The sequence below is a fragment of the Ixodes scapularis genome, unplaced genomic scaffold (assembly GCF_016920785.2).
Source record: "Ixodes scapularis isolate PalLabHiFi unplaced genomic scaffold, ASM1692078v2 PGA_scaffold1__304_contigs__length_218370807, whole genome shotgun sequence".
NCBI classification, from domain to species: domain Eukaryota; kingdom Metazoa; phylum Arthropoda; class Arachnida; order Ixodida; family Ixodidae; genus Ixodes; species Ixodes scapularis.
In genome coordinates, this window is record NW_024609846.1 from 73,818,476 (window position 1) to 73,841,936 (window position 23,461).

At 43.7% G+C, this 23,461-nt stretch overlaps 1 pseudogene; it reads left to right on the top strand.

Annotated features, from left to right (window-relative positions):
- LOC120840203 overlaps positions 1-23,250 on the top strand; it is a 37,396-nt pseudogene extending 14,146 nt beyond the window's left edge.
- Positions 23,251-23,461: the final 211 nt, after the last annotated feature.

A 23,461-nucleotide genomic window follows, 5' to 3' on the forward strand; every position in this document is an offset into this window, starting at 1 on the left:
AAAAAGAAAGAAACTCCACCAGAATACATAAAACAGGAATTTTTTGAGCTTCAGAGTAGATATTCTGGTCACAACTCATGCTACACGGACGGTACTAAGACAGAATCGTTTGTTGGATGTGCTATGGTCGGCCACTCTGTTCGCTGTGTAAAACGGATTGCGTGTACAGCCACTATTTTAACAGCAGAGTTATGCGGTCTCCGTCTTGCAGTTGATCATATTGTAAGAACAAAGAGCAAGCAGTCAGTCGTGTACACTGATTCACTGAGTTCTCTGCGCTCACTCTCATCATTAAAGACTTCGAAAAACCCAATAATCATGGAGTTACAGAATAAAATTATTGATGCTTCAAAAAGGAATATTAAAATAATTCTATGCTGGGTTCCTAGCCATGTTGGTATACCCGGAAATGAAGAAGCGGACCTTGCTGCAAGTTCTGCTGGTGAGCAAGAAGTGGACCTGCGTGACATTCCATACAAAGACTATAGCACACTTTTAAAGCATTGTATTAGAAGGAAGTGGCAACAAGAATGGGATGAAGAAGTTAATAACAAGCTCCATTCTGTAAAACCATTGATCAGTGAGTGGGAGAGTGCTCGACACCGTGAACGTTTCTATGAGGTTGTCTTGTGTCGACTGAGGATAGGTCATACACACCTTACTCATGGCCACCTCCTGCGCAGGGAAGAGGCCCCAGAGTGTGAGAACTGTTTTAGTCCTCTAACAGTTTTACACATTTTACTTGAATGCCCAGCGTATGACCAAGAACGTCGAAAACATTTTTTTCAATTATATAACGAGCATACGCTTTACACCTCAGTATTCTACTTGGCAACGACCCACTTGTACCACACAGTTGTGTTTTTAACTTTTTGAGAGCTGTCGGTCTTTTACACCGGCTATAATTTTATATTCAACTTCATCTCCATCACTATTTACAAGTCATATACATAGTTTTAATCCACCACAGCTACTAAAGCTCTTTCTCCTCTGAAACCTTCTCTGCAATAGTCTGTATCTGGCCTAAGATGCTTTTGCGCCATAAAACCCAAATCTATCAATCAATCAATGCACGTAGCAATTTAAAGTTTTTGTCAAAAGTGTATTTCACAGGTCATTTTTTCTTGTAAAATTACAAAGCGTAGCTCTCTTTCTGCAAAAAATAAGGCCTAGAAACTTGCCAGAGTCTACGGCGGGCAGCGACGCAGTCGACAGGAATCCAGTAGTGGGGTGCCTTCGGCGTTTGTATTGATAGATGGCGTCGGGAGCAGCGTTTGAAGGTGCAGCCGACCAGCGAAAAAAAGAAGACGACACGCAGTCGAAATCCATTGGCAGCAAAAGCGCCGCCGTCATGCAGACGCGTTTTTTTTTACTTTAAGTTTTGCTTGTATTGTCCGCATTTATTTTTTAACCAAATGTACATTTCAAAAAGATTATGTTTATTTTAATAAACCACGATGGACGCGAGCCGTCGCGATAAGGATGTAGTGCCGTCTATCAATACGAACGCCAAACACACCCAGCTACTGGATTCCTGTCGTCTGCGTCGCTGCCCGCAGTAGACCCTGGCAAGTTTCTCGGCCTTATATTTTACAGAAAAACAGCTCCGCTTTGTAATTTTACAAAAAAGACTGACCTGTGAAATACACATTTGACGAAAAGTTTAGATTGCTACGAGCAGGCCTCGATTTTTACGGTCCATTTTAGATCGAGCCTGGTGACTTGGACCACCCTATACATAACGGGAGACCTTTGCGATTTTGCTTGACTCTAAGTGTTCTAGAATAATGCTATCAATCCTCGCCAAAACCAAGTCGATAACCACGGGAGCAATACACGATTCAATGCAAACCCCTTGCCGTTGAAAATAAATATTGATTTCCCAAGTCGCAAAAGTCGACTTAGGTACAAGTCAGGGAGTTCCAAAAAGCCTTCAGCTGAAAGGCCCGCAGCATACTAAAAGCATCAGCACCGAACTTGTTAGTACAGACACTTATGCAAGCAACAAGTTCATTGCGAGGCAATGAGTAATGTAAATCATTGGTGCCAAACGAGCAGGGCATAAAACTAGTGAGCTGGTTATATGCCCTGCTCGTTTGCCTTTCGGCACGTGTTCTAACTCATGAACTGCTTAGAAGTAATTGCATCAGATTTCTAGATTTAATGTTATCTATGTGTCCAAGCCATATACATTGGGCTTACGAACCAAGCGCCGGAAAGCCTTTGTTACGTTTTGAGTCAGCACACTAAAAAATTGTAAAGCGGGTGGTTGCAAGGATCTGCTACACACATGCTCTGCAACCCTGCTTCAGTGAGGAAAATCAACTCTTCAGTGTCGCTGGTTACCCCTCCCACATGTTGATAGTAATGTAAAAGTTTCCTCTGAAAGAAAAAGAAAAAGATTGAGCATATGCCTTGCAAAGATGCTAGTACAAAAAAACAAAAAAAAAACAACAAAAAAACAAAGCACGGGAAAAAAAAGTTTCTTGTCACTCCGTATATTCACGGTTCGGTTCACAACCTCCAAAGAATAGCAGGGAAATGTGTCGTGGATGTGTTGTTCTCCGCTCCTGATAAACTATCAAGGTTGTGCACAGCCGTCAACCCCTCTGTTTGGGATGCTTAAACTTGCAAGAAGAAGCCTCATGAATATCTCGTCACTTTTGCTGAAGAGGTGGTTCGTTCACTCCCTTCGTCGTGCAACAAGCGTTATGTGGGAAAAGCGGGCCGCTGTCTTAATGTCAGGCTAACAGAATCCGCTTACATAGTGTCCTCGGTGATATCTGGTCACCTGAGCATTCATTGTCATTACTCAAAGCGTGCACGAGCTTAGAAGATGTTTGTGTCCACTACTTCTTCTAATTCAGGGATTATTATCGTTATTCTTGTCCAGCTCGCATGCTCCTTTGCAATAACTGCATTATCACCATTAAAAGATGTGAGGTTATAAAACGTTACCGTGACCAGCTGACATCTGAAATTCTTGAAGCCTTAGAAGTAGCAAAAATATGGGATGTCTGTGTCAGCCCCCTTTCAACTGCCCTCTCAAAAAAGAAAAAAAAAAGAAAAGAGACTGCGTTTTTTGTTTCATGATTTGCGTGGGTTATGTCCTTTATCACTCTTAAAGATCCACTGGCAGGGAATTCTTGCTCGCCAAGGTTTTTATTTGTACATTACATATGAGAGCACGACTACCCAGGAAACAATTCGTGGCTCGAAATTCGTTTTCTTTCCGTCCGAAAACAGCCGATCGAGAACTGGCCGGTTTGAGTCGCGCTCACTCTCTTGTCCGTGGCCACGTGCCGTTTTCTATGGTTTAGACACAAGCACTAAATGTAATTAAACCCGTAGGTCATCGAAGGCGCACATACAATATTAAAAATATAAAAAAAATATGATACCTATTTTTTTTTTTTTGTGGCTTTTAAAAAGCTGCAAGTGCGGTGTTTGGGGGCAAAAAAAGTATCACAGCCGCGTGACTTCCGCCACCTCTCTGCTCCTCTACATTCCTTCTTCCTCCCCAGTCTAGTTTCGGTTTCGGTTTCAAGCAGTTTCATTTTTATTTTTATTTTATTGAACATCTATGGTGACGCTGTAGCAAAATATTGATTGGGTAGTCTTCTGACACCATAATGAACTGCCTGGCAAAAATTAAAAAAAAAAATAATTTTGGCGGTGTCAGTGCCCATTTAAAGGGATACTTCAACGAAACTTGAAATATACTGGTCGTGGTCAAAAAGAGGATGAATATGATTCACAATATCCGTAAATGACAATCGCACGTTTGTATTTTGAGCCTGGTGGCAGTATTTTTCGTTTAAACGGCCCACTCTGGCAAGCTCTCGGACAGCAGCCAGTGGAGAGCACGTGTCATCCAACGCAATCGTGACGTAGTTCGTCTCGGGACGAGCAAAGCCACGGCGAGGCTGACGTCGAGAGGATGGCCTAGTCGTTCTAGTCACCGAAGCGGCTGCTTTTGTACGAATCTGGAGTGGCGGGTTAATCTTATATAATCTTGTAGAGGGACAATAGCGACTTCTGGGACTCACAAAAGAGATTCTCGGGAGGAAGTTAGTTTCTTCTTTTTCCCTTTTCTCGTCGTGACCGGAATCGAGACAGTCAAGGCGCATTCACACAGCGGAAAGACGCGCGTCGTGGGAGAATTTTTTGCTTATTTTCGTATTGAAAAAAGTCGCGCGCCGAGGAGGACGACGCAGGGGGACGACGCCTCGGAACCCAATTTCTCCCTCGACGCGCGCGCTTGAGCCAATCAGCGAGCGTCCGGACGTGACGTATCGCCCTTTTCCGGTTAGGACATGTTTTCGCTGTTTTTTTTTTATTTTATTTTCGACTTACAATGAAGGCGAAAAGGCGGAGAGCTTGGGGGATTCGTGCACTCGCCAAACGTGGCTGGAAGTATCCACACTCTAAAAAAAAAGGGTATCACCTTACACCCTTTTGTCCCATATAATACACCCCAAAACTTCATTTCGACGTACAGCGCCCTAGAGTCGAACAGACGGCACGAAATTTTACCAGGGGCTTGATAACGGTGCAATATAACTTATTAAATTGCTAAAGCACGTATCAAAGGCCAAAGAAAGAAAACATGAAGCTTTTGCAGTGCGGCCAAGAAACCTCCGATAATCTTTTTTGTAGTCAATAATACGTACATCAGCTATCTTAATAAGTTGTACCACACGGCTATCAAGCCCCTCGTAAACTTTGGGGCCGCTTGTTCGATTATGGGGCGCTGTACGTCGAATTGAAATTTTGGGGTGTATTATATGGGACAAGGGGTGTAATAATACACCTTTTTTTCTGAGAGTGCAGCGTGGAAAGAAGCAAGCCGATTGGGACATCTGACTGTGAGCAGTGTTTTATGTCCGTGTACGACGCTGTGAAGCTACTCTTCATCGTTTGCGCGAAGCTGCCGCGAAAGCTGCCACCGAAGTTCGCGGTGTGTTCCGACCTCCGACTGTGCGGGAGCGATCACTTCCAATGTGTTGTGTAATTTTGTGTACACCCATCACTACGGAATACAACAGTCGTCCTCCATCGAAAACACTCTCGCACAGGCTGCGTGCAGTGTTAAAGGTACGGACGCGAAGGCTCTGGGGCGCGCCGGCGTAGCAGCGTGCTTTGTTTGCACAAAAACGCGGCAAAAGAGCACCTGAAGCTGCCCGTTCGAGTCCGTGCCTTTCGCCAATGCTGCATATAACCGAAGTGTAAACGTATATATAATCATCACCGTTGTCCATTCAGTGAAGACGGTTGTCTCCCACCGCATATGCAATCGCGAAGGCAAGGCAACAACAATCGTGCGAACCAGACGAATAAAAAATGCCGTGTTTTCTCGACAAACGTGAGATTCCCCGAGACGACGCCGCCGTCGGGTGGACCTGTGTGACTGCTTCGTATTTTACGACGCCGGCGTCGACGTCGACCGCAACGCGCGTTTTTTGCTCAGTGTGAATGCGCCTTTACCGCCACTAGCTGTCAAGGTTCCTAGACGGGCATTACAAACGAGGCGTTAGCGACATCCACCAGGTGCTCTTTGATAATCGTTTAATTCGTTTTATAATTCTTTTTCTTGACTTTTCTAACAAGATATTGGTGTTTTCGATATGGTACTGCTCCTTTGAACATATGTAGACCAAAAAAATGAGCGCCGAAATTTCGTTGTAGTGTCCCTTTAAAGGCCGACGTACACTTCGCGCTTTCCACTTTTGCTCGCCACCTCCTTTTCTATATCCTCTCCACGTTTTACCTTGCCCCAGCCTGACTCCCCCTTGCAGCTTAGGAGAGGGGAGCGCTAAAAGGATTATCTTCCCTGCAGAAAACCGAGGTTGTACGTCGGCCTTTACAACGATACTACTTAGAACGAAATGTCGGCGCTTATTTCTTGTTCTATTCGTGTTTAATAGTGCATTATCGCATCAGACAGACCATTCTTTGGTTGAAAAAGACACGAAAAGGAATATTGAAACGAAATAAACGATTAGCAAAGAGCACCTGGTGGATGTCGGTAACGCCTCGTTTGTAATGCCTAGGGAGCCAAATTCAAAGGACATGCCTAAAAAAAAAAAACCGTTATTACATTGTTTAATTAGTTCTTGAAAAACAAATAGACTTCGACTTTTATTATTCGAAGGCTTTTTAACAAATATATTGATCCTGGTGGTGAACATATATGCGCTTGATCAAACAAAGAAATATATGTATTTAATAAGAGTTATGCTAGAAGCTCATATGTTTTGTGGGCGATTTCGCGCCAGTTTGCACGTTTCTGTTTCATGTGACTATAACAAAAGCGGCGACGACACAAGTAAAATATGCCTACTTTAAGTGAATATAAAATTCTGGCTGGCATCCTTCATCCTATTCATTTTACATAATTGACGCACTAGCTACTATATTTGGGTTTTTTATAAAAATAAAGCAGTCTACTCTGGTGTGCTTTTACTGCGCACAAGTCGGCATGTGATGCAAGTACAGAGTAGTTAAGCTTGTCTGAATTTCACTGATCGCGTTTTTTAAGTTAAGCTCATCGCTTAAACTTCGAGGAGCTCTGGATACCTCCAGTTTTAATTAAAATACCTGTCGATGATAGAACTCGTTTGTTTCACTGTTAAAAGAAAAAAGAAATAGTTCACCATAAATGTAGGGTTCGAGCAATAAGATAATGATAATTGATAATATTTATTTGCACTCAGAAAGAGATGCCGGTGAGAGCAGAAAGACCGAGGGTCCATGCCAGAGGCCTGCAGCACCAAAAGGAGAAAAAAAAATAAAGGGAAAGAAGGACGACTGGGAAATCCCTATAGTGAGTCTTGGCCGACACCGCGGAAGCCCCAAAACCAGCCAGCGGCGCAGGCGCCCCACTGCACCCTACAGTCAGTGGTCACGTAGGGCGCTCTGCAACACCAACCTGCTCGATGGTCCGCAGCCTCCGCCACAACCCACCCCAGGGCAAACCGGGATGCTACATTACACTTTCGGTGCATTCAGCACGCAGGTGTCTGTATGTTCTGTGAACATTCAGGCGCGGCATTACCACCAGTGACTGGGGCTATGCTTGGTCGAGACAGTGTGTCTGCGACTACATTCTCCGTGCCCTTTATGTGTCGTATATCCATTGTGAATTCCGAGATAAAAGACATTTGGCGTAGTTCTCTCGGAGAATGATGTCCGCTGTCTGGCGTGAGTGATTGTATGGCGCCCGCCAGAGGTTTATGATCCGGTAGGATGTGAAATGATCGAGCTTCCAAAAAGTGTCGAAAGTGGCGGATTGCCGAATAGACGTCGAGGAGCTCCCGACCGAAAGTGCTATAGCGTCGCTCTGTAGTTGTAAGTTTGCGGGAAAAGAATGAAATCGGTTGCCATTCGCCGTTGATAAACTGCTGGAGGGCAGCGCCTACTGCGATATCTGAGGCATCAGTAAGCAGGCATGTCGGTGCGTCCGCTTTTGGATGTCGAAGCAAGGTGGCACGGGCGATGTGTGTCTTGATCATCATCATCATCATCATCATTTATTAAACCTTGAAGGCCATTGCTGGCATTACACAAGGTGGTAGTAACTGCTGAAGAAACAGCTGAAGAAATGAACAAACAAAAAAGTGGGTTACACGCTGGAAAATTTTGTTATATAAAGCAGCAAAAACAGAAAAAAAACACTTAAAACATTTTTAGGGAAAAACAGCTGATGAAACAGAAAAATACCCAAACAAAACATTTCTATAAACACGAGTTGACTTTGCTATTAGTGCAAATGCAGATGGATGTTCAGTTGGGATATGAATGTATTATAATCTGTCTGGGTCACGATACTGTTAGGCAGGCTATTCCAGTCCGTTATTGTGAATGACAAGGTGGAGTTAAGAAACGAAACTGACGACGCGAAAATTGGTCGAACTTTACAGACGTTATCAATGCGAGGAAATATGCGAGTGGCTGGGGATAATAGTGAAGTTCTGATGTCATGGTTATGATAGTAAATCTTGTGAAAAAGAGACAGGCGTGATAATTTCCGTCTGGTTGAGAGGAGATCAAGGTTAGCTTTCATTCGTAAAGAAGTGATGTTGGTGTCTCGTGAGTAATCTGAAAAAAAAATGAATCTGATTGCGCGGTTTTGAAGTGCCTCTATGTTTGTTATCAATGAATGTTGCCAAAGGGACCAGATGGATGACGCGTATTCAAGTTGCGATCTTACGAGTGTAGTGTAGGCTAGTTGTTTAACTGATGATGGTGCTAGTTTCAGGTTTCGTCGAAGATAGCCAAGAGAGCGGTTAGCATTAGACAGGACGTGTGTTATATGCGTGTTCCATGAGAGATCGTCAGATAAGTGAACACCCACATATTTGTAAGATGGACACTTGGTAATTACCTGGCTGCACATGGTGTAAGTGAAAGAGAGAGGACTATGAGCACGCGTGAAGGAAACGAGATTTGTTTTAGAAAAGTTAATTGTCATTTTCCACTGTTTACACCAGTCGGCTATTAGGTTAAGGTCAGCTTGTAGGGTTATGTTATCGTTCAGGTTAGATACAGATCGGTAAATTACGCAGTCATCAGCAAAAAGTCGAATACAGGATGTTATGCGATCTGGTAGGTCATTTACGAATGTTAAAAAAAGCAGAGGTCCGAGAACACTGCCCTGGGGGACTCCGGATGATACAGGAGAATAAGCTGACGACTGGTTGTTAATCACAGTATGCTGAGTACGATTGGTTAAGAATTGTCCTATCCATGATGTTACGAGTGGATGAATGTGAAGTTGGTTTATCTTGAGCATGAGTAAACTGTGGGATACCTTATCGAATGCTTTAGAAAAATCAATGAATATGGCGTCTGTCTGTATGTTATTATCGATGTTATTGCGTATTTCATGAACAAGTTGTACAAGTTGCGTTTCGCTAGAATATGATTGTCTGAACCCGTGTTGGTTTGGAAAGAGGATGAGGTTATTTTCGAAATGCTTCATGACATTTGAATATATTATGTGCTCAAGTAGCTTGCAGGGGACACTGGTTAGAGATATAGGACGATAATTTGATGGTGAAGTTCGATCCCTTGATTTGTGTATGGGGACCACTCTGCCAATTTTCCAATCTGTACGAAGCTCGCCGGAAGACAAAGATTGTTGGAAGATAATTAACAAAAAACGAGCTGAGTGTAATTTAGTGTTTTTCAGTAATTTGGAATTAATTTTGTCGTCTCCAGAACTCGACGACAACTGTAACCTTTCTATAGAGCTTATGATACCTGCATACGTTATTTCAATGGCAGCCATGGGAGTGTGATATGCGTTGTTAAGATGAGGCATGTTACTGTGGTCATCTGTGGTGAAGACTGAGGTGAAATAGTCGTTAAGACAGTTGGCGCTTTCTTCATCCGATAATGGCAACCGATCATCGCTCATTAGTTGTACAGGTCTAGACGTTTTTGGATTAATTACCTCCCAGAACTTTTTAGGTTTATTGCGAAGAATGTTTACTAAGTCATTGGTAAAGAATTTTGCCTTCGCCTCTGTAATAGATTTCTTATAAATTTTAGCAATATCATTGTACTGCTTCCAAGCGAGATCGGTAGTCAGTTGTTTGGCACGGCTAAATAGTCTTTTCTTTTTTCTGTTTAGTTGGTTAAGCGTTTTTGTGAACCAGGGATTTGATTTGTCACAAGTTATGTTTATTGATGGGATGTAAGTGTTGGCAAGGTGTGCAAGTTTATTTCCGAAGAGAATCCAGTTTTCATCGACTGTCTTGCTCATACAGTCATGCTGAAAACTATCGAAAAATATTTCAAGCTCATTGTTAATTGCGGAGTAATTAGCTTTATTATAGTCTTTAATGGTTTTAAAATATGGTGATTTCCGCTGAGTTTCAAATTCAATGTTGAAATGAATTACGTCATGGTCACTACTGGGTGGGTGGTACGTAATATTTTTAACAAGTGTAGTGTCAGTAGTGAGGCATAGATCTAAAATATGACTTGTTCTTTGGGTTGATCTGGTAGGATGAGTAACCAGCTGCGATAGATTAAATGTAAGACATGTGTCTATGAGTTCTCCTGAAATATGAGTCGAGAACGAAAGAGTATCCCAAATGATGTCAGGACAATTGAAGTCGCCTAAGAGAATGCATGATGCGTTTCGGGATTGGTTGAAGATGAAAGAGAGCGCGTCATGAAGCTTATCAAAATAACCATTAACAAAGTCGGGCGGTCTATAGCACACACCAAGGAAGATACACGCGGAGGGAGAATGCAGCCGTAGCCATACCATTTCAAGGCAAGTAGGAATTTGAACTAAAGAAACTACAATATGATTCCGTACAGCAATTAGTACTCCACCCCCACGTCGGAACTCTCTGTCACACCTATAAATATTGTAATTAAAATTCGTGGGAAACACTTCAGAGTCTTTTATGTCAGGTCTTAGCCATGTTTCGGTTAGGAAAACAAAGTCGGCAGCACAAGAGTCAGTTAATAAATGAAGGTCTTCACGCTTTGGCAGTATACTTCTTATGTTAGTGTAAAGTACAGAAAAAGAACTTTTTTTTTTTAATCTGGGGGCACTGAGGTGAGTCTCGATCACGCAGATGATATGGATGCCTGTCTTCCAAAACCCTCTTGCTTTCAGGGTCATAAACAAAAATCTGCGTTCCAATCGAAAGTTTATTAAATTTTAGTTTAAACGGTTTATTTTGGGGCCTGGCAAACAGTAGGAGCTCTCGACGAGCTTCACGCACGGCAGGGGAAAAGTCTTCGCCTACAGAAAACGTGGTACCCTTGAACTTGTAAGCTTTCCCTAGTATTAAGTCATTTTGCTTTGTTGAGCAAAACTTTGCAATGATAGGGCGGTTTTTAATCGGGCCGAAACGACCGATCCTGTGGGCGCGTTCAATGATGCCAGGTTCTAATGGTAAACCAAGTTGCGCAGAGCAGATGTCAAGAACAAGCTTTTCTGACTCAGCCCAGGTCTCCCCCTCTTTGTCTGATGATCCATAAAAAAGCAGGTTTGAGCGCCGCTGTCTGTTCTCGCTATCCTCGCAACGCGCCCCCAGAACAGTCAACTCACGCCTGACGTTTGACAGTGCTTGAGTAGCTGCGGTGATTTCTTCTTTTACATTCGGTATAACAGTCTGGTGCGTCTCAAGGGCTGCCACCCTAGCTGATAATGATGCAACGATAGCGTCACTTTTGTTTAGGTCTTCCCGAAGTTGTCTCAGAGTGACAAGCACTTCAGCCTGACCTTTCTCGAGGCCTTGAACACTGGACACTACAAGATTTAGTTGCTTTTCTTGTTCTTTTGACATCGGTCCAGGATTTTCCTCGATGTCACCGGAAAGGAGTAGCTGTAGAGCTCTAATCTTCTGAGTTACAAAGCAATGGACAGAAACAATGAATGTGTACGCTTGGGTCGGGCACGACACCGCAATCAAAAATGGGTTATCGTCTTTGTAACATTCAAGGTGTGATGGACCAACCTGAAGTAGAGGGAACCGTAAGGCCAGCATTCCAATGGCGGTGTCGTGCCTCGAATGACGGTTTCGTAGAAGCCAGTCAAGCGGTCCCGCGCCTCTTATCGATGACCATGGTTGCACGCTCAAAAGCCAGTGGACGTCCGTTCCTGGCGAAATGGTCGCCGCGAAAAAGGCTGGCTGGTAGGTGCTCGTCTTGTTCAGCGCTTTGGGCTCCGGAGTGTATCCGTCGATGGTAGTCGTCGTTCCTCGTAGTGTCCTCGGCGCCGCTGACAGCAAGGTGGACAGCAAGGTGGACAGCAAGGTGGTCTGGAACACCTGAAGTAGAGGGAACCGTAAGGCCAGCATTCCAATGGCGGTGTCGTGCCTCGAATCGATGCTGGTGAATGCCTGTGTAGCCGCATCAGTCCATTTAGGAAGGCCTGTTTTCGACGGTGGAAGAATATCTTGAAGAGGCTGAAGCAATGTAGCACAGTGAGGAACAAAACGTCGATAATAATTAACTAAGCCTAGAAAAGCTCTAAGAGCGCGAGCAGACTGAGGTTGCGGATACTCTTGTATGGCGTCCACTTTGCTGGGAAGTGGTCTTAGGCCATGACGGTCAATTTGATGGCCCAGGAAAGAGACTCTCGTTGCACCGAAATGACATTTGGAAGTATTAATCATGAGGCCATTTTCGTCGAGTCGTTGGAAGAGGCTGCGAAGGTGGTGCTTGTGTTCGTCTTCGGATCTCCTCGCAACAAGGATGTCGTCTAGATAGGCGTACACAAAAGGTAATCCGCGGAGGACCTGATCTAAAAATCTTTGAAAGGTCTGGGCAGCATTTCGTAGTCCGAAAGGCATCCGAAGGAATTCAAAGAGTCCGAATGGTGTGGTGATTGCCGTTTTTGAGATATCTTCGGGTGCGACCGGTATCTGATGGTACGCGCGAACAAGGTCTACTTTTGAAAATATGATTGCACCATCGATAATTGACGCAGCATCGTGGATGTGGGGCACCGAATAGCGATCAGGGGTGGTCGCCTGATTGAGGGCGCGATAATCCCCGCAGGGGCGCCAGTCGCCAGGTGTCGATTTTGCAACCATATGTAGCGGTGAAGCCCACGAGCTGGAGGAGGGCCGTATTATGCCCAATTCGAGCATATGGTCGAAAGCTTGCTTGGCGGTCCGGTATTTTTCGGGAGGAAGCCTTCGGGGTCGTGAACAAACGGGGGGTCCTGTCGTCTCGATGTGATGTTGGACGTTGTGTTTGACTTGATTTGTGAAAGTGCAGGGACGTACTAGGGAAGGAAACTCTTGCATAATATCAATGTAGGGAGAATCTGTCGGGACGAGCAGTGGAGCCAGTCCAATTGATTGCAGCTTCGTGCGGGTCCCCGATACAGAAAGGAGCGTAGTGGCATCAATGAGACGACGGTTGCGGATGTCCACAAGGAGGTTGTAGTGTTGTAGAAAATCCGCTCCGAGGATTGGATGTTGGATGTCTGCGATAGTGAAAATCCAACGCAAAACTCGACGCAATCCTAGGTTGATCGTGAGAGTGCGGACTCCGTAGGTGGGGATGACAGTGCCGTTAGCTGCCTTAAGTTGCGAGGGTTGCTGGTTACGACGATCTTGAGCGGTTGGAGGCAATACTGACACCTCGGCGCCAGTGTCAACTAGGAAACGAATTTTTGTGTCCTTATCTGGGAGAAAAAACAGGCAAGGACGACGTTGCAACCGGCCAGGCGTACTCGTCGTCGCTAGTAGCTGGCGTTGCTGTTTCCCCGTGCCGTACAAGTGCATTTCTGGGCGCGGGAGCCGAATGTACGATGATACCAACATTGTTGGTTAGCAGGACTGTAGGACCTGCTACGTCGGCGGGCTGGCGAGTTATTTCGACGTTGTGATGGCGATCGTGAAGGGCGAAGAGCAGCCACCATTTCTGTCAACTGATCCATGCGTCGTTCCATGGCGGTGCAGAAATCTGAGGGCTGTTGTGGAGATCGAGTTGTTTCGTAAACTTCTGGACGGCGTGTCGTTGATACGTCGACATTGCGATCTGCCACCTTTGCGAGGTCATCCAGGGTTGCGCTTTCTGCTGACGCGAGCATCATACGGACGTCGTTGGGCAGACGCTGCAGGAACAATTGTCGCAGAAGTGAGTCCTCAATGGTGGCGTTTCCCAACAAGTGCCTCATCCGACGCAGTAACTGAGAGGGTGTTTTGTCTCCCAGCTCTTCTGTATTTAGGAGTTGTTGTAGCCGTTGTTGTTCGGATAGGCTGGTGCGTCGAACTAGTTCTGCCTTGAGGGTGTCGTAGCGTGTTAGCGTGGGTGGTGCTAAGATAATATCGCGCACCTCTGCTGCATCTGCTGATGACAACGCGCTTACGACGTGATGGAACCGCGTCTGCTGGTCCGTGATGCGCCGCAAGGCGAATTGTGACTCTATTTGCGCAAACCACAACTGTGGATCCGCGGGCCAGAATGGCGGAAGGCGGACGGCGAGGGCCGCGACTTGGGGCTGTGGCGCTGCAGAAGAGCCGTCCCTTGCCATTGCTGCTCACCTTGGTGTTCTGTCGGGACGTCCGGGTCACAGAATAAGAACCCTCGTTTGTTTCACAGAACATTCACAGAACAACAGAATAAGAACCCTCGTTTGTTTCACTTGACGTAAACATAGACAGTGCTTCGAATTAAAACACTCCAGTATTTAAAAAAAGGCAGCTCCCGTTCAGAACATTCCTTAGGAATTGCCATACAAGAATGGGTAATGTCGTAATGCAAGCAAATAATTTTGTTCTCTCTTTATCGTCCAGCAGGTTACTCGTCGCTCACGGAGCAACCTCAGCAAGTAGCACGGGATTTCTTCAATAGTCTGCTCCGAAGACTAGTTTTTCAATACAAATTGGACCCCTTGAGAATTAATAATTATACTACGTCATCCAGCTGGGGGCCATTTACAGTAACCACAACCTTTTACAGCATTGCCATTTGTGGATTAAGTTCCGTCAAAAGGTCAGGTCCAAATTTCTTCAAAGCCAACAAGTACGGAACAACTGTGACGGTGAACCTGGCGACAGATGAGCTCACATCCACAATATACGCAAACGTTTCTGCATTTGTATTGGAATGTTCGATGAAAATTATACTCAAAGCTAAGTCATTAAGCATCAGGCTGGCAATTGCAGAGTAAGTATTTCATTGTGTGTTTCATTCATGGGTAATATTTTCTTTATATTGTGTAAATTTTAAACTTAACACTTTTTGTGGAAAACTTAACTTAGCCCATGACCCTATGGTGGTGCTTGAACACACGAGTTTCAGTAGCATGTTATATTGTACTTGAATCATCACAGCTGTCACAATTGACCGAGACAACGCGAAAGAGACAACGCGAATCATCACAGCTGTCACAATTGACCGAGACAACGCGAAAGAGACCAGGAGGATAATTTGAAGTAGAATGCTGCATTTTCAATTGACAGAATACATCAATGGATATACCATAGCTGGGCAAAGATAATCTATAAAACGCAGAGACAACTCCGACGACAGCTATAGTTTTCCCGGGCCCCACTTTTTCGTAAAGGTGCGGTGTCTCAACGAACTCAATTGAGTAAGTGAGTGTACGACCTCGAGGAATGTAGAAGGTGTTTCAAATAACCAAACTCGATCTAAAATGGGCCTTACAAATCACCGCCTGCACGAAGCAATCTAAACATTTCGTCAATGGTGTACATTAGAGTGCCTTCATGTGCGCTTCGCATAGAGTGATGCCAACTGCCTGTTTCCCTTTCCCACACCCTCTTCCACCGCCATTTTGTTTCCCTCATTGTTTCCCCGTGCGCCGGAAAGTGGCCTTTGTGTCCATCGGTAATTCCATCCAAGGGGGAAAATGCTAATCCTCCCTCCGTGGGTTCCACAACGCTGCTCCGAACTTCTGAGATAAGGTGCTTGTTTCCGGGAGGGTTATAAGCCCCACGGATTATCGCCGAGGAACAAAATGGCTGCTGGTTTGTCGGCGAGTGGTATTACAAAGGGTGGCATCACCCTAGCAAAGCGCACATAAGGCTCTCTAGTGTATATCACAGGTGGTTTTATCTTGTAAAATTACAAAGCATAGTTCCCTTTCTGTAAACAGTGAGGCCAAAAAACTTGCCAGGGTCAACGGTGGACGGCGATGCAGACGATACAGTTGAGTGGCGGTCCGGGTTTGGCGCACGTATTCATAGATGGCGCTACCTCCTTATCAAGACTGCTCGCGGAGACCTTGGTCTATTAAAATTAACATAATAATTTTGTGATGTACCTTTGGCTTAAAAAATAAATGTAGGCAATAAAAGCAAAACGTGAGGTATAAAAAAAAAAATAGAACGCGGTTGCAAAACGACGGCGCTTTTGCTGCTGACAGATTTTGTCTGCGTGTTGCCTGCCTTCTTTCGCTGGTCAGCTAAGCCTTCTGACGTTGCTGCCGACGTCATATACCAATAAGTGCACCATACGCGCTCCGCCACTCGCCAGGGTCGTCTGCGTCGCCGTCCGCCATTAACCCTGGCAAGTTTTTTTACTTTATATTTTACAGAAAGGGAGCTACGCTTTGTAATTTTACAAGATAAAAATAACTTGTGAAATGCACCTTTGACAAAAAGTTTAGATTGCTGCGCGCCGGCGCCTATTTTTACGACCGATTTTAGATGGAACCTGGTCATTTCGGATACCTATATAAAGGAAGCATTTTAGCAGATAACCGGGATTGCCTTGAAGCGTGCGTCCCAAGCTGATAGTAAACTTTCCGTGCCTGTCCTGTCTGTCCTCAATTTTTTTGTTTCCAAATAGACTTTTTCCAAAATTCAAAGCGCCTAACCGCGGCGGAATGCCACGTTATGCATTGTGGGACTGGGAGTCAATGGGCAGCAAAATCTATACGCGCTCCGCTCCTGCTGCCTACAGGTTCCCAGAATGCAACGCGCGCGGTGACGGATTTATGGAAGTAGTCTACTAGACACTTCTCTACCGATATATCAAATCTGGCGGCCTAAGAGCAGTCTTCAATCTAAGACTCTTATCAGGTGCACTGTATTTGTAATAGTCAAATGTTCGTTTAGCCTTAACAGTAACTGTAGAAAACTCTGGTAGTCGTCTTCAGTTACGTTAAGGGGGATTCAACCGCTATTTATTTGTACCCTTTTCCTGATAGATGGCGCAGAATTTTTCCGGAACAAACGAGTTGCATGCTCGCAGCTGCGCATGCAGGTCGGGTGCTCGAGGTGGGCTCGAGCCACGGGCTGTTCGCCGCCGATCTCGAGCTAGATCTTCTTCGCCCTGCGTCCGCCGCTGCCGGAAGCGGCCAACGGGCGGCGCGAGATGCGAGCCAGTATAGACGTAGATTATAGTGGCTTACATAACGCAGAATAAGCTCTGATTGCCGACTGGATTCGAAGTTCTAACCACGTTCAAGATTATCGAAAGTTTATGGTGCGGCGGTGCGGCCGTTTGGACCAGCACATTTGGCATGCCTCACAAAATTCGAATTCCAAACGTGTACGCACCTGAAACAGTACACGCGAACGTTGGCTTGCAAAAAAAAAAAAAAAAAAAAAATAATGCCTATTTTTTAGTGCTCAAATCAAAGCTAGAAAACTAAGAAAATATGTATAAATAAAGCGGCAGTTTTGCACTTCCTATGTCCTATATCGGTTTGTTCTTCGACTGAATACTGGTTTGCAAACTGGCCCCCAGGTGGTGTGGAGAACGCAAAAACACACAGAGAGAGGCTGGCGGTGAGCATAATAACCACGATAAATAATTATTTTAGTGAAATATATGAGTGATAATGCTGTTCAAGTTCGCATTTAGAAAAACAAAACAAAAAATACTTATCTTTTCGATAAGAATAAATTCTAATGTAGACGAATGTTTGCTTTATTATGTCGTCTGCTATCCGTTCGTGTATCTCTGCTAGGCGCGGAAGACGCGTAGAGAGGGACTAAAAATGTTATACAAATACAGGGTGTCTATCCCCACCCCTTTACAAAAAAAAAAATTTAATGTTTTTTTTTTTGTTTCTTTTTTTACCGCGAAAATAAACTATGCATCGCCGAACGCTGATTCTCCGAACGAGATGCCAAAGTTTCAACGCTAACCCTCATCTTATAAAGAAGTTAAAGTGATTTTCTGAAATTTTCATTTGGAAAATGGCGGCAGACCGAGCTCTCGATTACATGGAGCTCTAAGGCGTATGGCGCCAGTTAACAAAGACAGGCGAAAATGGGCCGCCCTCAGCACTTTCTGCACTTCCATTGTCTGAGTAAAGCAGAATTGCCTCATCATAACTTTGAAGGAGGTTTGAATTTTGGGTTATTATCTTTCGTAGATATTGCAACTACTTTTTCGCCTCCTCCCAGTTATCTACAAGCTTTTCATTCTACTTCTAAGAAAGGCCAATCTCGTACCTTCCACTCACCTTTCACAAATGGTTTCCCTATGTCGTCGGGAGACATTCAATTGACACGTTAGTAACCCCTACTCTCTCGAGTTCCCAAAATCGTCTGAGAGTCGATGTGAGACCCGATTCTTTTGTCGTTGCTTTCAGTACGATTGTTTGTGAGCAGCTCACGACCGCAGAGCCTGGCGTGGTTCGTCCTTTGACGGCCCATCCGAATACATTTCCCACTGCCGTCAGGTCTGTACTTAATCGGAGAATTCTGCCTTTGACGCTCTCCCAGTTGTAGTACGATCCTAGCAAAATGTCGACGTCGTAGTGCTCTAGTCTGGTCACGTCGTCTCTTCCTTGAAAACTAAGTCCATCCAATGTTGCCAATATGCTTTCATCTGGGCTTGGAAGATCCTGTTCGCAGACGGCGGGTATTTCGAGAGCGTCGACCTTGCACAATCTTCTGTCGCATTGATTTAGCAAATACACTTTAACCCAACGAAATGTTCTTTGACAGGTGTCGAGTCCGAATACGCCGACTGTGAGGACCTCGGACTCGAGTAGTCGGCAGTTCAATCTCTTGGAAAGTACTTCAGTAATAAAGGAACGTTGACTGCCGCTGTCAAGCACGATTCTGGCAAACTTTATTTTCTTCCTAGTCTCCACCCATGCGGTTAGTTTGTAGGTGGACGGCTGTAAGCTGACCTGTGTCGTACTCAATTTCTTCTGTTTTGATGCCTCGTTCGATCGTGCAGCTGGGCTTTCAGAAATAAAACTTGGGTCGCTCATGTTGACGACATGTTTTCCGTAGCTCTTTTTGCAGCAAGGCAAGATAGCTACACATTCTCGCCCTGTGGTTCGCTTTTGTGCAGCCAAAGAATAGGTTGTCGGCCAGTCATCTTCGTTTTTTATCAGTGAACTCTATGTTGGCCTTGCAGTAAGGTGTGACGTGCTCCTTTCATTCGCTGAACAAACATTCGAAGCCTTCAATACTGCCCCGCAAGGCCGACGCGGTAGAGTTTCGAAGCTTCGTGTAGTTTGAGAGCTTGTTCGGGACAGTTCTCGTTTGGGGAAACGAATTCAAGGTTTATCGACAAATATGTCTTCTTCTTGCTGTGATGTCTTTTCCCGACTCTCCGCCTCGATTCGAATAAATTTGAAAAAGGTTCTTAGAGCTTTCAATTCTTCCGGCGGCCGTTGAACTTGATAAGTTTCAATTTTGGAAGCTTGCTTTTCGCTTGCCGGTGTTGCTCTCCGATCTTCGCTCGATGAAGCGCTTGCTTGCTGGCTGCTCTCCGCGCCCTTTCCTTTCTTTCTGAGCTTCGAGGTGCACGTAACGATCTTGTCGGTATTGTCTATGACTTTGTGAACTGCGTTCCTGCGTCTTTTTCGTCAGCCAAAAAGTTCCATCGTGGCGTCTACGTGGCTGAGTTGATCCCAAGCGAGGCTTAGGTGCTCGATCTAAATCTCCAGATCACCCATGACCGGCGGAATCAGCTGAAGTAAATCCGCTGACTTGCTGAGGAGTTGCGTTGCTTCCGTTGGGAGAATCTTCCTTTTTTTAGGTTTTTTTAGAAGGTCTATGATAGTTTAGTCTTGTCTCGATGGAACGCTGCTTGCCTGCGTTGTTCGATATATGTATTGCTGCGGTCTACCAGATTCCCTTCGTTGAGTCACTACTCCCAGGTTTAGGCAGCAAATGTAGGAACTTATGGTAGTCGTCGTTAGGTACGTTAAATCAAACATTTATTTGCGCTATAGACATAAAAAGCAAAGAAATTAAGCAAGGGGTCTTTGGCGGTGGCGGCATATATAATCTACTAGAAATTGATGTTCTGCCAATTTGTCGTATATTTAGTTACTCTTTCCCGATGTCTGTCATTGAACCGTATTTAAAAAAAATATTGTGAGTGATAAGTACATACTACCAGGTTATGATATTCATTTTGAATTTTATATAGTTTGAATATATACTCCAGATAGTTTTCAAGATTTTCAATTGAAGTGTTTATGCAATCTGTACTAGATGGTCAATTAACTCACGAAAACAAGTACAGTTATTAAAAAGACCAAAGTTCTATTTTATTTCGATAACAAAAACTGTGGCGGGACGGAAAATACAAAAAAAGGGCGGATAATAGGCAACAATTATTGTTAGATATGCGGCTAAAATTTATCAGGAGGCACCGAAGAGGAGGAAGCATATTTTATAGCTTGAGATGGATGCCCGTCAAAGCCATCCGATCTAACGCACAAACCGTTGGAAGGATAGCGGGATCCGACACGGTTGATCGGATTGGCACTGACGCATGTGACCGACATGACAAATATTTACGGAACGGCAGTTCAACTGTCTGACGGACGCAGCCACTCTCACATACGAATGACGAAAACGTCATGTTGACATTACCTGAAGACAATCCGAACGCTGCAGGCGATGCGAGTTGTCGTGCGAACAATGGACGCCCATCAAGTCTTCCCGTATCACACAAAACCAGCTGCTCATTTCTTTCGTTCAGAGCGAGCTGATGCTTTGGGTTCAACATGATAATATACCGAAACAGAAAAGTCAACGTGAGCTTCTGAGCATTTGCTTCGACAAGAATGGGTTTTTTTTAAAATTTTGGTTTGAAAAAAGAAAGTTAATAAACTATACTGGAGTATAATAAAACACTACATATAAACACAGTCGAAAAACGTATTATGTAAGGAAACACCTGCTATACAAAGGATATTTTCCGTCCAACAAGATTGAAAGACTAAAGACATAATTTCTGAAGACGCGTGAAACAAATATACGAAAGACGATTTCGAAAATGAGTTAGAAACACATACTTCGACAGCCTATTCAATTCATGAAATACTAGTCCATAAAAAAGAGAAGGCGAAAACATCACTGTGAAAGTAGTATAGGTCGGATTTTGTTTGGGTTTTCCGTCCTTCTCGACATATAAGATGGTTCGTTAAAGGAACCACGGGTGTTATGGGGGTTATCTAAAAATATGAACCTAGAAGATTTTCTTCGATTTCTACGTAAGTCCCAAAGTAAGATACCTAGCACATTGTTTTTTTTTTTTTCGTATTCCCTAAAACGTATATATCAAGTATTCATTTAAAGGGTCCCAGGCAACGACTGCGTATTCAATGCATGGACGAATGAATGTGAAATATGTAGTATCCTTGATTCGGCTTGAGCCCTAGTCTAAAATTTTGGCGTATAATGTTAAATATGTTTATAGCGTTTACACTTATAATATCAAAATGGCTCTTTTACGTGAAGTGTCTAGATAGCAGAACAACCATGCACCCTATACGTCAACTAATCTAAATTATTTCTTTACTTTTAGTGCAGAAAGAAATGACACAACTTTTTCCGTAAATCCCACGTGCATGCAATTTTAACGATTAAAGCCATGCTCCAGTTCTCAGTTAATTAATGTATATATTGGCTAAAACTCTGTGCAATTTCAATATAATTAGTGATCAATTAATCTATAAATACTAGAGACATCCGAAAAAGGTTTAAGATTCGATTGTACGTCATTAATATTATCATTTATATATATCAGAAAGAGCAAAAAAAAAAAATATAGCTTTCGGCATCACCACAAGTGACTCCTACATATTCCTATGTTTCTCAATTTTGTGGCCAACAGTGAAGCACCAATCAACCTAATTCTCTCGATACTTCGATTAGGTAAAGGGGGCGGGGGGGGGGGGGGGGGAGGATTATGAACCCTCAGCAAAATCTTCTCATTCGCCAAATCTTTAGGGTATCAAATGAAATGTGTTTTTTTTTTTCATTTCAAAACCAGAAAAAAATATACGCTCGTAATATTCATCGCGGGAAGCGTTATCACATTCCAGAGAAGTCAGGTAACGTTGAGGTGCTGATACGTGCGGGCGAAGTCTCCTTTGATGATATTGGAACTAGGCAGAGTTGATCGAAGTCACCCGCCGGAAGCTAGGTGGCATGTATTTGCTTCAAATTGTCGTGGGCGGCGATTCGAGGCTTGAAAGTCGTAACTGAGTTCGGAGCTATTATTATTTTGTTTACAATTCGTACATCTAATATGACGGCTCTGACGCATATATCTTGGGCTCGTTTATACGGTATGGAAGACATGTTTGTGTGAGCCTTTCATAATAATTATCTCAAATTTATTTTTGACCTTACCTGACCGCAATGCTACAAAATATAAATTACGGAATGAAGCTTTTTTTTTTAATAATTAGGTGACTGATAACCCAGGACAAAAACTAAGATATGAAGCACATATCTTAATCACTCCTTAACGAAAACCAGAGAATCCGAGACAAAATTAAAACTAAGATAATTAGAACTTAGATACTACATCTTGAGCTTTGCCAGACGGAATTGTGCACAGTGCTGATGTCACAGTTTCTGTGAATACCGACTGCATCACTTTACTGTTTGCGCAGAGAACTTATTAACGGAACACCAGTCTGTAGGAGCGATTGAAAATCAATGAGGCTAATCTTTAATCTAAGCAAAAAAGTAAAGGATTATTCTGTACAAATTTTCAAATTCAAATTTTCATAATATATATTTTATGTCTGACACCTTTGCGAGTTGCATGCCATTTGAGACTCCTATTTTGTGTCACCAAGTGAAGGAGCCGAAGTTATTTTCAATGTATTTAAAAGAAACTGTTCACAAAGCGCCGAATAAAACGTGGGTCTAGTTCGTTGGCAACGTTCCTCTACCCGAATCCTGTTGCCGCGCACCATCGTCGTCCTCTTTCTACTCAGCAAGCACAGTTGTCCGCGACAAAACCCTACCATCATTTGTTTCGCTGTGATTTAGTTCTTTCCTAAGCAACTGCGTAACTGACAATGACAACCAGGTCAGCTTTTATACAAAGACTGGCGCCTGCTGTGTACCGACCTTTACTGTTTCACTTGCCTAGCAGAATCTAAGAAAAGTGAAAGGGGCGAACGAAAGCAGATCAGTTGGCAAATTTCTTTCTTAAGCATTTTAACAAAATTATCAAATGTTTGGCTTCGCACTGACAAAAAAGTGTCCTCCTGAAATTAGCTTTAAAAATGTGATAACGATATCAAATTTAATATTGAACTAACATCCTTTGCCTTCCAGAAAAACACCTGGAGAGCTCAAAGTGATGTCGTTGGAAGCTGCATTGGACAGTGTAAGAATGGAAATAACAGGAATCGGCGCCTACAAAAGTTTGTGCAAGACATAGGAAAGTATGCTTGGAACAAGTATAAACACATTATTGACCACAGATTTTAACACCACTATCTACCAACTGATTGATCACCAAGTGAAGAGGCTGAACAACTATGTTAATGGACACTCAACGGCCAAGTAAAGATTTCTTTGTTGTTTCAAATAAATTGCACTATCGAAAACATAGAAAAGTTAATAGTGGAAAACACAAAGACAAACTAAGGAAGACAACGGTGGATGTTTTAGCACGTGTGTGCAAAAGGAAACCAGTAAGCTTTATTTCTACATTATATGAATGTAATTGCATATGAAAAGCACTACTAGGCCTCTAATGTTGTAGTCCTTCACTTGAC